Consider the following 11,396-nt stretch of genomic DNA (forward strand, 5'->3'; position numbering starts at 1 on the left):
ACATGAAGGCTATGTTAACCAGTTGGATGGAAGTGTCTTGGATTGTGTATAAAAACACCACACTGTACCCCCAAAGTGCATCAATGTACACAGTTACCATTCAATTAAAAAAAAAAAAAAGTTTACTTTAAAAGAATTAAAAACCTCAGCTTTGAAATTTAAAAAAAAAAAAAAAAAAAAGAGTGCTGATCACATTTCCCAGAACAACCAAATAGATTCAGAAGCCATGTTCGGCCACTTTTCCCAGAAGATGGGAAGTTCTGTTTGGGAAAAGTGCCATTGCGTATGGGCCCCCTACTCCGGTACCAGGCACAGTGCTAGACACTTTAGTTAGTCCTCACAGTGACCCTAGAACTACTTCCATTACTTCCATCTTGCAGGGGAAGACACTGTGGCTCAGAGAGGCACATCAACTGTGCAAGGCCCTATTAGTAAGTGGCTGATTCAAGCTTGTACTCAGATCTCACTGGTTCTAAGGCTCAGCTACACTGATAGGTATTTTGGCTGATGATCTGCTAGAGTCAAAGGAGGAAGAACAGAGGAGGACTTTGCCTGCGCTGGATTTAAAACTGCTCGTGAACCCACAGAGCTAAGCATAGACTTTCTAAAGCAGGCTGGGGAAAACATCAAATTAATTTAGATCATCACAGGGTTAGATTACTACTTAATAGAGGAGCTAAACCCTAAGGACATGGCCTCAATACATTCAAACAGCAGTCTTATCTCTTACTCACAAGGCACTTGCATCTCTAACTCTTTGCCAACCTATTTTGATGAGTCTGTATTAAATAACCCTAAACTAGGTGAGGAGCTGGGCCACTGAGAGATGGCTGAGGCCAGTTCTGGAGCCTCAGGCCACAATATGTGCCACTCTGGACTTCAGTTCCAAAGAGAGAGATCAGAGGTAGGGCATGGAAACATAATCTACCTCCAACCTGCTTTGTCCCCAAAACGAAAGTATACCATGGTCCCTAGAAACACTATGGGAAGGAAGTTAAGGCCAAAGAGCTGAGAATCCCATTTGCTAATTAAGGGGAATTTTCCAACTAAAACAATTAAGCAAGGACATCAGTGTCCCGGGAAGATTTTCCTGCAGCTCACACACAGTCCCTTCCTCTCTCTGCTCCTCTGCCTCTTTGGGGCTGACCCAGCAGCTAAAGCACCCTTGACCCACAAAGTACTTCAGCCCTGGGCAAGGCAGAAGACGGTTACCTCTGCTCTGAGCCAGCTGCCCCTCAGAGCTCAACAAGATCCTAAACTTACTTGCCTGAAGCTAGTCAGCCTGTATTTGACTGGAAACTCGTTTGAACTTTGAGGTTAAGTGTGTTGCTTTCCTGTCAAACTCAGGATGGGTAGCCTCAGGGGTGATGAGAAGCTCCATCCCTAGAAGTACATAGAAGAGGCTGGGTGACTCCTTGAAGGGGGCACTGGAAATGTGACTCAGAACTGGTGTGCAACATTGATTCAATCACTCATGCTCAAATCCAGCAATGATTATTATCAATCTGCGCCAGCGTACAAAGCAGGCCTGACCCCTGCCCTCATTGAGTGTGCAGGGCAGCCGGGAAGATAGACACGAAGGCTTGGCGCCTATAGCTCAACCGGCTAAGGCGCCAGCCACGTACACCTAAGGTGGCGGGTTCGAATCCCCAGCCCGGACCCGCCAAACAACAATGACGGCTGCAACCAAAAAATAGCCGGGCGTTGTGGCAGGCGCCTGTGGTCCCAGCTACTTGGGAGGCGGAGGCAAGAGACTCGCTTTAGCCCAGGAGTTGGAGGTTGCTGTGAGCTGTGATGCCACGGCACTCTGCCCAGGGGGATAGCTTGAGGCTCTGTCTCAAAAAAAAAAAAAAAGAAGATAGACACGAAAACAAAGGCAGAAAGGAACATGCAATTACACACTGTGATAGGAGCTACAAAGGGAAAACTAGGGGTCACGAGGAATAATAACAAGGAGATTAAAGAACTCTGAATAAGTGTTCAAATTATGTTCTAAAACTGTTCACTGTGACTGCCACAAGGAGACTGGGCTGGGAGAGAGGGGCAAGTGTGGAAGTGGAGGCTGGTTAGGAAGCCGGTTTTTCAGCCTGAACCACAGTGCGAGTGGTAGAAGTGGGTGATGCGATCCCATGGGATGCATATTTTAGACATGGAATCAATAGGACTTGGTAACTAGAGAAGTGAAGGCTTGCGAGGCAAGAAAAAGGGCGATGGCTCCCAAGTCTGGGACTGGACCTGACCACCTGAAATTCTGAGCTAATAGTATTGTATAGATCCAAGACCAAGAAGCTTCAAAACCCCAACAGGCCGAGAGCTGTGGACTGTCCTACCCCTTGGTGAGGCACAGGGCTGCCAGGGGAGCTGAAGCACTGCCACCTGAAAGGTCGCTCACACTGGGGCTGAAGGAAAAAAAAAAGTGAGGTTTTACTCTGGCACCCCAACATCCCTTTCTATTCTTTCTCCCATTGGACCACACCTTTCAGGATCCAAGGGCTGTCATGATGCCTCCTGCCACTACCTTATCTGGGAAATACATATATCAAAATTATTGTCTAAGTAAACCAAGGTCACAGCCAGAGAGTAAGTGACAGGCATCAAGTTAAAAGAGTGAGGATAATGTCAGGTGCAGTGGTGTGTCCCTGTAATCTCAGCTACTCAGGAGGCTGAGGCGGGAGGATTGCTTCAACCCAGAAGTCCAAGACCAACCTGGGGAACATAGCAAAACCTACCTCAAAAAAAAAAAAAAAAAGATGAAAAAAGAAACTATTTTCAAACATTACTTTTCTGCACATTTTTCAAGATTTGGGCCCTCATATTGTTATCACAGCACTTGGCTCCCAGCTTTTGTTATGGCTATAAGATTTAGCTATATTTTAGTGGTTTGCAAAGATTACCTTTTCAGGGTAGTCTTTCAAATATCTACACCCTCCCAAGGATACACACAGTACCTAATAGAAGTATGTGACTACAAAAGGATCAGAATGATTATCATAACCACCCACAAAATGAGCCTGATCATTTTATCATCACACCTGGTCTACTTGTGCATGCTCTTTGCAACTGAATGCCCATTAAAGGAGCCCAAAAACTATTTGAGTATCTATCCTATTCATCAAAAGATGGTGAGCTGGCTCAGCGCCTGTGGCTAAAGCGGCTAAGGCGCCAGCCACATACACCTAAGGTGGCGGGTTCGAATCCCCAGCCCGGGCCTGCCAAACAACAATGATGGCTGCAACCAAAAAATGGCCAGGCGTTGTGGCGGGCGCCTGTAGTCCCAGCTACTTGGGAGGCGGAGGCAGGAGACTCGCTTGAGCCCAGGAGTTGGAGGTTGCTGTGAGCGTGATGCCATGGCACTCTACCCAGGGGGATAGCTTGAGGCTCCGTCTCAAAAAAAAAAGATGGTGAGCTATGTAATGAAAAGAATATATGCTTTGGAGCCTGCCATTTACCATCTATGTACCCCAAGAAAGTTGATTCAATTCCTTTGGCTCAGTTTCTTCTCATGTACAATGGAGGAAATGCTACCTAAATAGTGGGACTAGAGTGAGAATTAAACAAAATAGTTCATGGGAAAGTGTCTGGCATGTAGTAAGCCCTTAACAAATATTAGACAGTTGTAGTATTGTAGAAGTGTTTTTGCCCTGTAGTTTTACCAATTTTAAAATAAACACATTAACATTTTTCTGTTCTTCCATACTTAAATGAGTGGAAAAGGTTAGGCCTTCTGAACTGATTTCACAAACTGAGCATTTTCAGAAATTGTTGAAAAATATTACACACTTTGCCATTTCAAAAAGGAAAACATAAATTTAAAGAGGAAGGGTTCTAAAATCTTACATTTGAATTCATGGAACAGGCACTGCTTCAGGTGCAGACACAGAAAGTAAAAATAAAATTAACCACCCATTAATGATTAAATGAAAGGTTTTCAAAAACTGAGTCATAAGGATAAACATTAAAGGTACATTTACTTTAGTTAATTCATATTCAAATCTCTTCAGTAAAACTAAACTTTCTTCATTAATTTTGAAGCTTGGTTTAGCAGGATACAGAATTCTGGGCTGAAAATTGTTTTGTTTAAAAATGTTGAAGGTGGATAACCATGCTCTTCTGGCTTGGAAAGTTTCAATTGAAAATTCTGCTATCATCCTAATGGCTCTGCCTCTGTAGGTCAGTTGGCACTTACTCCTGGCTGCTTGAAGAATTTTTCTTTCATCTTGACTTTGGGCAGGTTCATTATAATGTGTCTTGGAGAGGCTCTGTTTGAGTCAAGATAGCCCAGGGTTCAATATCAATCCAAAAGGAATGTGTCAGGGTCTTTAGTAAAACTTGGGAAGTTTGGGAGTAGCACCTGTGGCTCAGTGAGTAGGGTGCTGGCCCCATATACCAAGGGTGGTGGGTTCAAGCCCAGCCCTGGCCAAACCACAGCAAAAAATAGCTGGGCATTGTGGTGAGTGCCTATAGTCCCAGCTACTCAGGAGGCTGAGGCAAGAGAATCACCTAGGCCCAAGAGGTGGAGGTTACTGTGAGCTGTGACACCACGGCACTCTACCAAGGATGACAAAATGGGACTCTGTCTCTAAAAAAAAAAGAAAAAGAAAAAAAACTTGGAAAGTTTTCATTTTATGATAGTCTCTGGTTGGGCTTCTGTTCCTTTGGGACAATCTTCTTCCCCTTCAGGAATTCCTATTATTCATATGTTTGAACACTTCATGGGGTCTTGTAGTTCTCTAAGTGCCTATTCTGCTTCCTTTCTCTTTTTTTCTGCCTCTTTAACTACCTGGGTTAACTCAAAAACTTTATCCTCTATCTCTGAGGTTCTTTTTTTCCATGGTCTAACCTATTTTTGATACTTTCTACTGCATCTTTACATTCCCTGATTGTCTCTTTCATTTCCTGAAGCTCCTCCATATCCTTTCTATATTCTAGGTATCTCTCATCTGACTTTAGGTTTTGTTTTTCCATTTTCTCATCCATTCCTTTTATTGTCTTTATCATCCATATATACATTTTTTTTTTGAGACAGAGTCTCACTATGTCATCTTCAGTAGAGTGCTATGGCATCACAGCTCACAGCAACCTCAAACTCTTGGGCTTAAGCTATTCTCTTGCCTCAGCCTCCCAAGTAGCTGGGACTACAGGCACCTGCCACAATTCCCAGCTTTTTTTTGTTGCAGTTGTCATTCTTGTTTAGCTGGCCCAGGCCAGGTTTGAACCCACCAGCCTTGGTGTATGTGGCTGGCACTGTAAGCATTGTGCTACAGGCGCTGAACCAAATCATCCATATTTTAAATTCCCTTTCTGTCAAGTCCATTAATTCTTTATAGGTGAAGTCTTCTGCTGTAGCTGCCTCATGGTCCCTTGGGGAAGTACCTCTGTTTTAGTTTTTCATGTTGCCTGAATTTTTCTGTTGGTTCCTCCTCATGTGTACTTTCTTGTTCACCTCTTTGTCCTCCTTTTTCCTTCTCACTTACTCCTTTGTTTCAAACAGAAGCCCTTATTCTTGATGACAGTATGTTGCAATATATCAGTGGGACACCAGATGTCACTATGGGTTTTTTAGGAGACACATTCCATAGCCAGCACCCTCTATGGTCCTTATTCCTAATTTAGTTGCCTTCAGTGATTGCCAATTGTTTCTTCAGCATTCAGATCCTGCCAGGTTGGACTCTTAAAGGTCACAAGAATCTTTCAGGGATAGGTCTCACAGTTCCCCCCCAACTCCAGTTCCCATAGGTTACAGGAGTCCCTCAGCCTGTTTCAAGAGTAGAGTTCTGATCCCAGCAGGAGGAATTAAGATGACTGTGCTTTAGGCCCCTGCTAAGACCTTCTTGCAATCTTCCCACAATGGCACCCCCCTAGCCACCAAGACCTTCTCAGGATGGCTGCCTCACCAACCATCAAATCTATGGCAAGTCCACTTCAACCAGCATTCAAATCCGGTTGCTATATACCATTTGTGTTCACCCACTCTTTCAAGCTTTCTCCTCAATAGGCAGCTTCTCCCAACAACTGAAAACTCCTGAAGGCCTTCCGCCTGTCACAGACCTCTGTTGAGGGGGAAGGGAACAGCTGATCCCTGCCAGTTATACTCAATTGCCTAATTCATCAGATTTCCACCACTCAGGATCATACACCGTATCAAGCTCACCATCTTCTTACTGTGCTCCCTGAGCTACGACTCCAGGTAAGGTCCCCATGCCAAGTATGGCTGGCTTCTCTCTTTTTTCCTAGTCATTCTAGGAGAGCTCAGCTGAACAGTCCTTCTGGTCCATCATCTTCCTCCACCCCTCATATTTTTCTTATGTATGGCAACCTTATAGGTAACCTTTGGGATATTTTTTAGTTGTCTTTGAATGTAAGATGATAGGAGATATATGTTCTTTCTTCAAACTTTTGGTTTTCAAATTTTATACCATAAATACCTATTACTTTTACAATGAGATAAGAAAATCTTCTTTCTAAAAAGGATTTGTAATTTTTTACCTTTTTTATATTCTATGCCTCTTGGCAGAAATCTAAGTGTAGATTTGTAAAATCTTTCCTTCCCTGCCACTGCACTCCCCTTTATAACTACTTTCATTTTGTCCATTTGTGTGAACATTTATGAACATCATGTAACCTAAAAAAAAGATTAGCCATCAACAAACTGTGGTATATGTACACCATGGAATACTATGCAGCCATTAAGAAGGATGGAGACTTTACATCCTTCATGTTCACATGGATGGAGCTGGAGAATGTTCTTCTGAGCAAAGTATCACAAGAATGGAGGAAAAAGTATCCAATGTACACACCCCTATTATGAAACTAATTTATACCTTTTATATGAAAGCTATAACCAAATAGCCTAAGAATATGGGGAGGGGGGAAGGAGAAGGGAGGGGGTATGGGTGGAGGGAGGGGGATTGGAGGGATTACTTCTGAGGTTTATCTTACAGGGGTACAAGTGAATCTTTCTAAGAGTAGAATGTGAATGTTTTAAAACAAAAACTGAGAAAATGACATGAAGGCTGTGTTGACCAGTTTGATGGAAGTATTTCGGATTGCATGTGAAAACCTCACACTGTACCCTAGAAGTGCATTAATGTACATAGTTACCATTCAATAAAAAAATTAAATAAATAAATAAATAAATAAATAAAAGATTAGCCTTTGTTTGCAAGTGATATGGATATATTCAAAGACTTTATGCCCTGAACAGAATTTTCTCAAATAGACTAAGAAATTGACATATCCAAATCTCTTAAGGAGACAGTGTGTGACCAGTCCACAGTCTGGCCTCTCCCTGAGCATGTGACCCTGAATGAACTGTCCACCTGCTCATAACTTCTGTTCCTCACTTGGGCCCCAAGGGAACTGCCTTTCCCAACTCTGAGGCTGGGGAGACCTATGATGCATATCAAGATATCTCAGTGAGGCTAGCCATGTTTGGCCAAAGGGGTCTGTGTTAGTTTACAAGGGCCAGCACAACAAGGAACCACAGTCTAGGGGGCTTAAACAGCAGAAATAAGAAGTGTATTTTCTCACAATTTCAGAGACTAGAAGTTTGAGATCAAAACATCAGCAAGGTTGGTTGCTTCTGACATTTCTCTCCTTGGCTTATAAATGGCTGTCTTGTTTTTATATGGCCTTTCCCTCTTTGTCTGCCTATGTCTTGATATCCTCTTCTTTTAACTATCTCATTAAAGACCCTATCTCCAAATATAGTCAAATTCTGAGGTATTGGGGGTTAGGGCTTCAACATGAATTTGAGGCAGGAGAGGGTGACACATTTTAGTCCATAACAAACTCCTATCAAAGTAATGAACATAGACAATGGAAGAGATGGTCTGATGGAGGTAAGAAATTCTAATTAAAGATATTACATGGGATTACTTTCAAATTTCCTAAAATATAGGTAAAGCTCCACTTTCTTCATACCCCTTTATAGCAGGGGTATGAATATTGAATAAAAGATCCCCTAAGGTTAGGCATCTTTTGCACATTATCCAACAAGCTATCATGCCATTTTCCAACTCATAGTTCAACTTCAGCAGCATCCCCACTTTAATCCATTAAAGAGAGATTGTTTATGCACTTAATTTGAATATTTTACTGCGTTTTGCCCCTATTATGTCAAATAAATGTGTAGAAAATGGAAAAATGACAGGCTGGCACTAGTGATTAGAAACATAAGTCTTATAACCTTACTATAATTGACACAAAAATAGGAACTATCATGTGGTCTCGAGTTAGTGACTCTCTCAACTGGGAGTTCACTGAAATTAAGCCAATGTGTGTACATCTGTAAAAGGAGGGGGGAGCTAAGTAACAGACCAACTTCCAAAACCAGATGATCAAAGATTGGACCTGAATAACATGGTGTAGTTTGGGATCTTAAAATATTCTTTAGCTCTTTGAAAATGGGATTTCCCTCACCACATCCAGGTATCTCATACTACCTTCAAACATGAAATTATACACTTGATTTTAGAAGCTACCTACAGGAAACTTTCTATAGGTAAGTAGAGAATTCTCTATGGGAAAATAAGGAACTGCCTAATGCACGTCTTTGCTGATGGTGTTTCAACAAATAATATTAAACAGCTCTGGTGAGAGGATTTAACAAGTCCCTAGCCACACCACTGAAGCAGACTTTCTGCACAAGTCCTGAGTCATGTTACACCCCTCCCTTTCTCATCCCCATACATTCATATTTCATGCATTCTGCTTTCATGTTTCTTATCTCTCTCTTCCTTTCCACCTCAATGCTCCTAGCAAGTATTTATTACTTCTAGCTAGAGAGACTCCTAAGTGGGCTCCCTGCCTCTGGTCTTCTCCCCTCTAAACAGCCTCATACTCTACTACCAGGGAATTCATCTGTTCAGTCAGTGAGCATTTATCCAGCCCTTACTACATACCATACACTCTGTTGGGCACTGGAGATTCAATCTTGAACAAGGTACACATACACACTAGAGGTGATAGTCTAGTCAGGGAGACAGATAACCAATGGCTGCAAATAAACTAGGACTGTGAATACTTTGATATGGAAGAACATGTTATAAAAGCAGCTAATTGGGAGACCCAAACTACTGTAGTAGAATGAAAAAAATTGCTGCTAAATAGTGTTTACTATTCTACACCTTCTTTCTCTGGAAGATGAGTAAAGAGGGGGATGGAGAATTAGAACTGACACTATTTTGCTTGGGTAATCAATAGTCATGCATTTAGGATGTCTGTTAGACATCCGAGTACAGATATCAAGAAGCCAAGTCAATGTGTGAGCCTACAGGGCAGAATCTGGAATGGAGATAGAGAATAGGGAATTACCAGTATTTGAGGCCATGGAACTGCATGAGCTCACTTACAGACAGGAGAGATGCAAAGGGGAAGGGAAATGAAGGGAAGGAAGAGGGACAAGCATTGGAGCCTATGGAGACTCAGTCTTCAGAGATGGGAAGACAGGGAGGAACCAGCAAAATAGACGGAGAAGGAACTTTCATTGAAGTAAGAGGAAAAGCAGCAGCATGAGGAGTCAGAGCACTAGGAAAGAAGGTGCTTCACAAATTAGGGAGTGGAGTCCTTTCAACAAATGGTGCTAAGAAAATTAGACATTCACATTCCAAAAAAAGAAACTAGACCCTTACACCATATACAAAAATTAACTCAAAATGGATCAAAGACCTAAACATAACAGCTAAAATTATAAAACTCTTAGAAAAAAAAAAACACAGGAGAAAAGCTTCAAGACATTGGTTTTGGCAATAATTTATTTCTTGGATACTATACTAAAAGGATAGGCAACAAAAGAAAAATAGACAAATTAGACTATCAGAATTTAAAACTTCCATACAGTAGAGGACACAAAGAAAGAAGAGTGGAAAGGTAATCTAAGGAATAGAAGAAAATATTTGAAAATAAAAAATTTTTAACAAGAGGTTAATATACAGACTACAACTCAATAACAACAAATAACATGATTTAAAAATGAGCCATCGGGCTGGGTGCAGTGTCTCACATCCGTAATCCTAGAACTCTGGGAGGTAGAGGCCAGTGGATACCTTGAGCTCAGGAGTTTAAGACCAGCCTGTGCAAGAACAAGACCGTGTCTCTACTGAAAACAGAAAAACTAGTCAGGCATGATGGTGCATGCTTGTAGTAGTTCCAGCTACTCAGGAGGCTGAGGCAAGAGGATTGCTTAAGCCTAAGAGTTTGAGGTTATTGTGAGCTATTAGGATGCCCTGGGATGCTACCTAGGGCAACAGAGTGAGACTCTGTCTCAAAAAAAAAAAAAAAGTGTAGAAAACGAAATGAACAAAGGACTTGAATTGACATTTCTCCAAAGATACACAAATGGGCAAGAAGTACATGAACAAAAGCTTGCTATCACTAACATTGGAAAAATGCAAATCAAAACTCCAGTGAGGTATCACCATATGCTCACTAGGATGGCTACTATGAAAAAAGAAAAAAGACATAGAAAATAAGAAATGTTGGCAAGGATGTAGAAGATTGGAACTCTTGTATATGTTGGGAATGTAAAATGATGTAATCACAATAAAAATAGTATGGTGGGTTCTCAAAAAATTAAACATAGAATTATCCTATAATTCAGCCATATCACATCTGAGTATATTTCTAAACTAATTGAAAGCAGAGTCTCAAAGAGTTATAATATTTGTACACCCATGTTCTTAGCAGCATTATTCACAACAGCCAAAAGGTGGAAGCATCATAAGTTGCTTAGATGGATAAAAAAAAATTGATATATACAAACAATGGAGTATTCGGTCCTAAAATGGAAGGAATTTCTGAGACATGCTATAACATGAATGAACTTTGAAGTGTTATAAGTAAACTTTAAAAGTCATTAAAAAACAAATACTGTATGATTCCACTTGGATGAGGAACCTAGAGTAGTCAAATTCATAAAAATCAAAGGTAGAATAGTGTTTACCAGGGATGGGAAGACATGAGACTTACAAGTTGCCCTCTAATGAGCATAGAGCTTTGGTTTTTCAAGTTGAAAAGAGTTAGGGAGATTGATTGCAAAACAACATGAAGGCACATAACACTACTAAACTATACTCTTAAAAAAAGGTTAAGATACCAAATTTTATATTATGTGTATTTTAGCACAATTTTAAACTTTTTAAAAAATTAAAAAATGAAGCAGTCCCTTTTTGCTGAAAGATTGAATAAGATGAAGACAGACACGGCACTGAAGGCTTTGTTAAAGCCATGCCAGTAGAGTGAGTCACCGAAGCCTGATTGAAATGTTGAGAAAGAGTCTTGGAGGTAAAGAAACAGAGCTAGTAGGAGAAGCTGGGCTCCATGAGTGACCGTGTGACTGGAAGGAAGATGGAGCCAGAAGCAGAACGGAAGGGGTGGCCCTGACCCTGCTTACCGAG

General features: G+C 41.3%; 1 protein-coding gene across 1 annotated transcript in view; it reads right to left on the reverse strand.

Moving 5' to 3' along the window:
• The window catches only part of PDE1C (phosphodiesterase 1C), a 651,334-nt gene that overhangs the window by 565,126 nt on the left and 74,812 nt on the right, over positions 1 to 11,396 (reverse strand). The gene's annotated exons all lie outside the window — the stretch shown is intronic.

The sequence above is a fragment of the Otolemur garnettii genome, unplaced genomic scaffold (assembly GCF_000181295.1).
Source record: "Otolemur garnettii isolate 467f Iridium unplaced genomic scaffold, OtoGar3 scaffold00028, whole genome shotgun sequence".
NCBI lineage: Eukaryota > Metazoa > Chordata > Mammalia > Primates > Galagidae > Otolemur > Otolemur garnettii.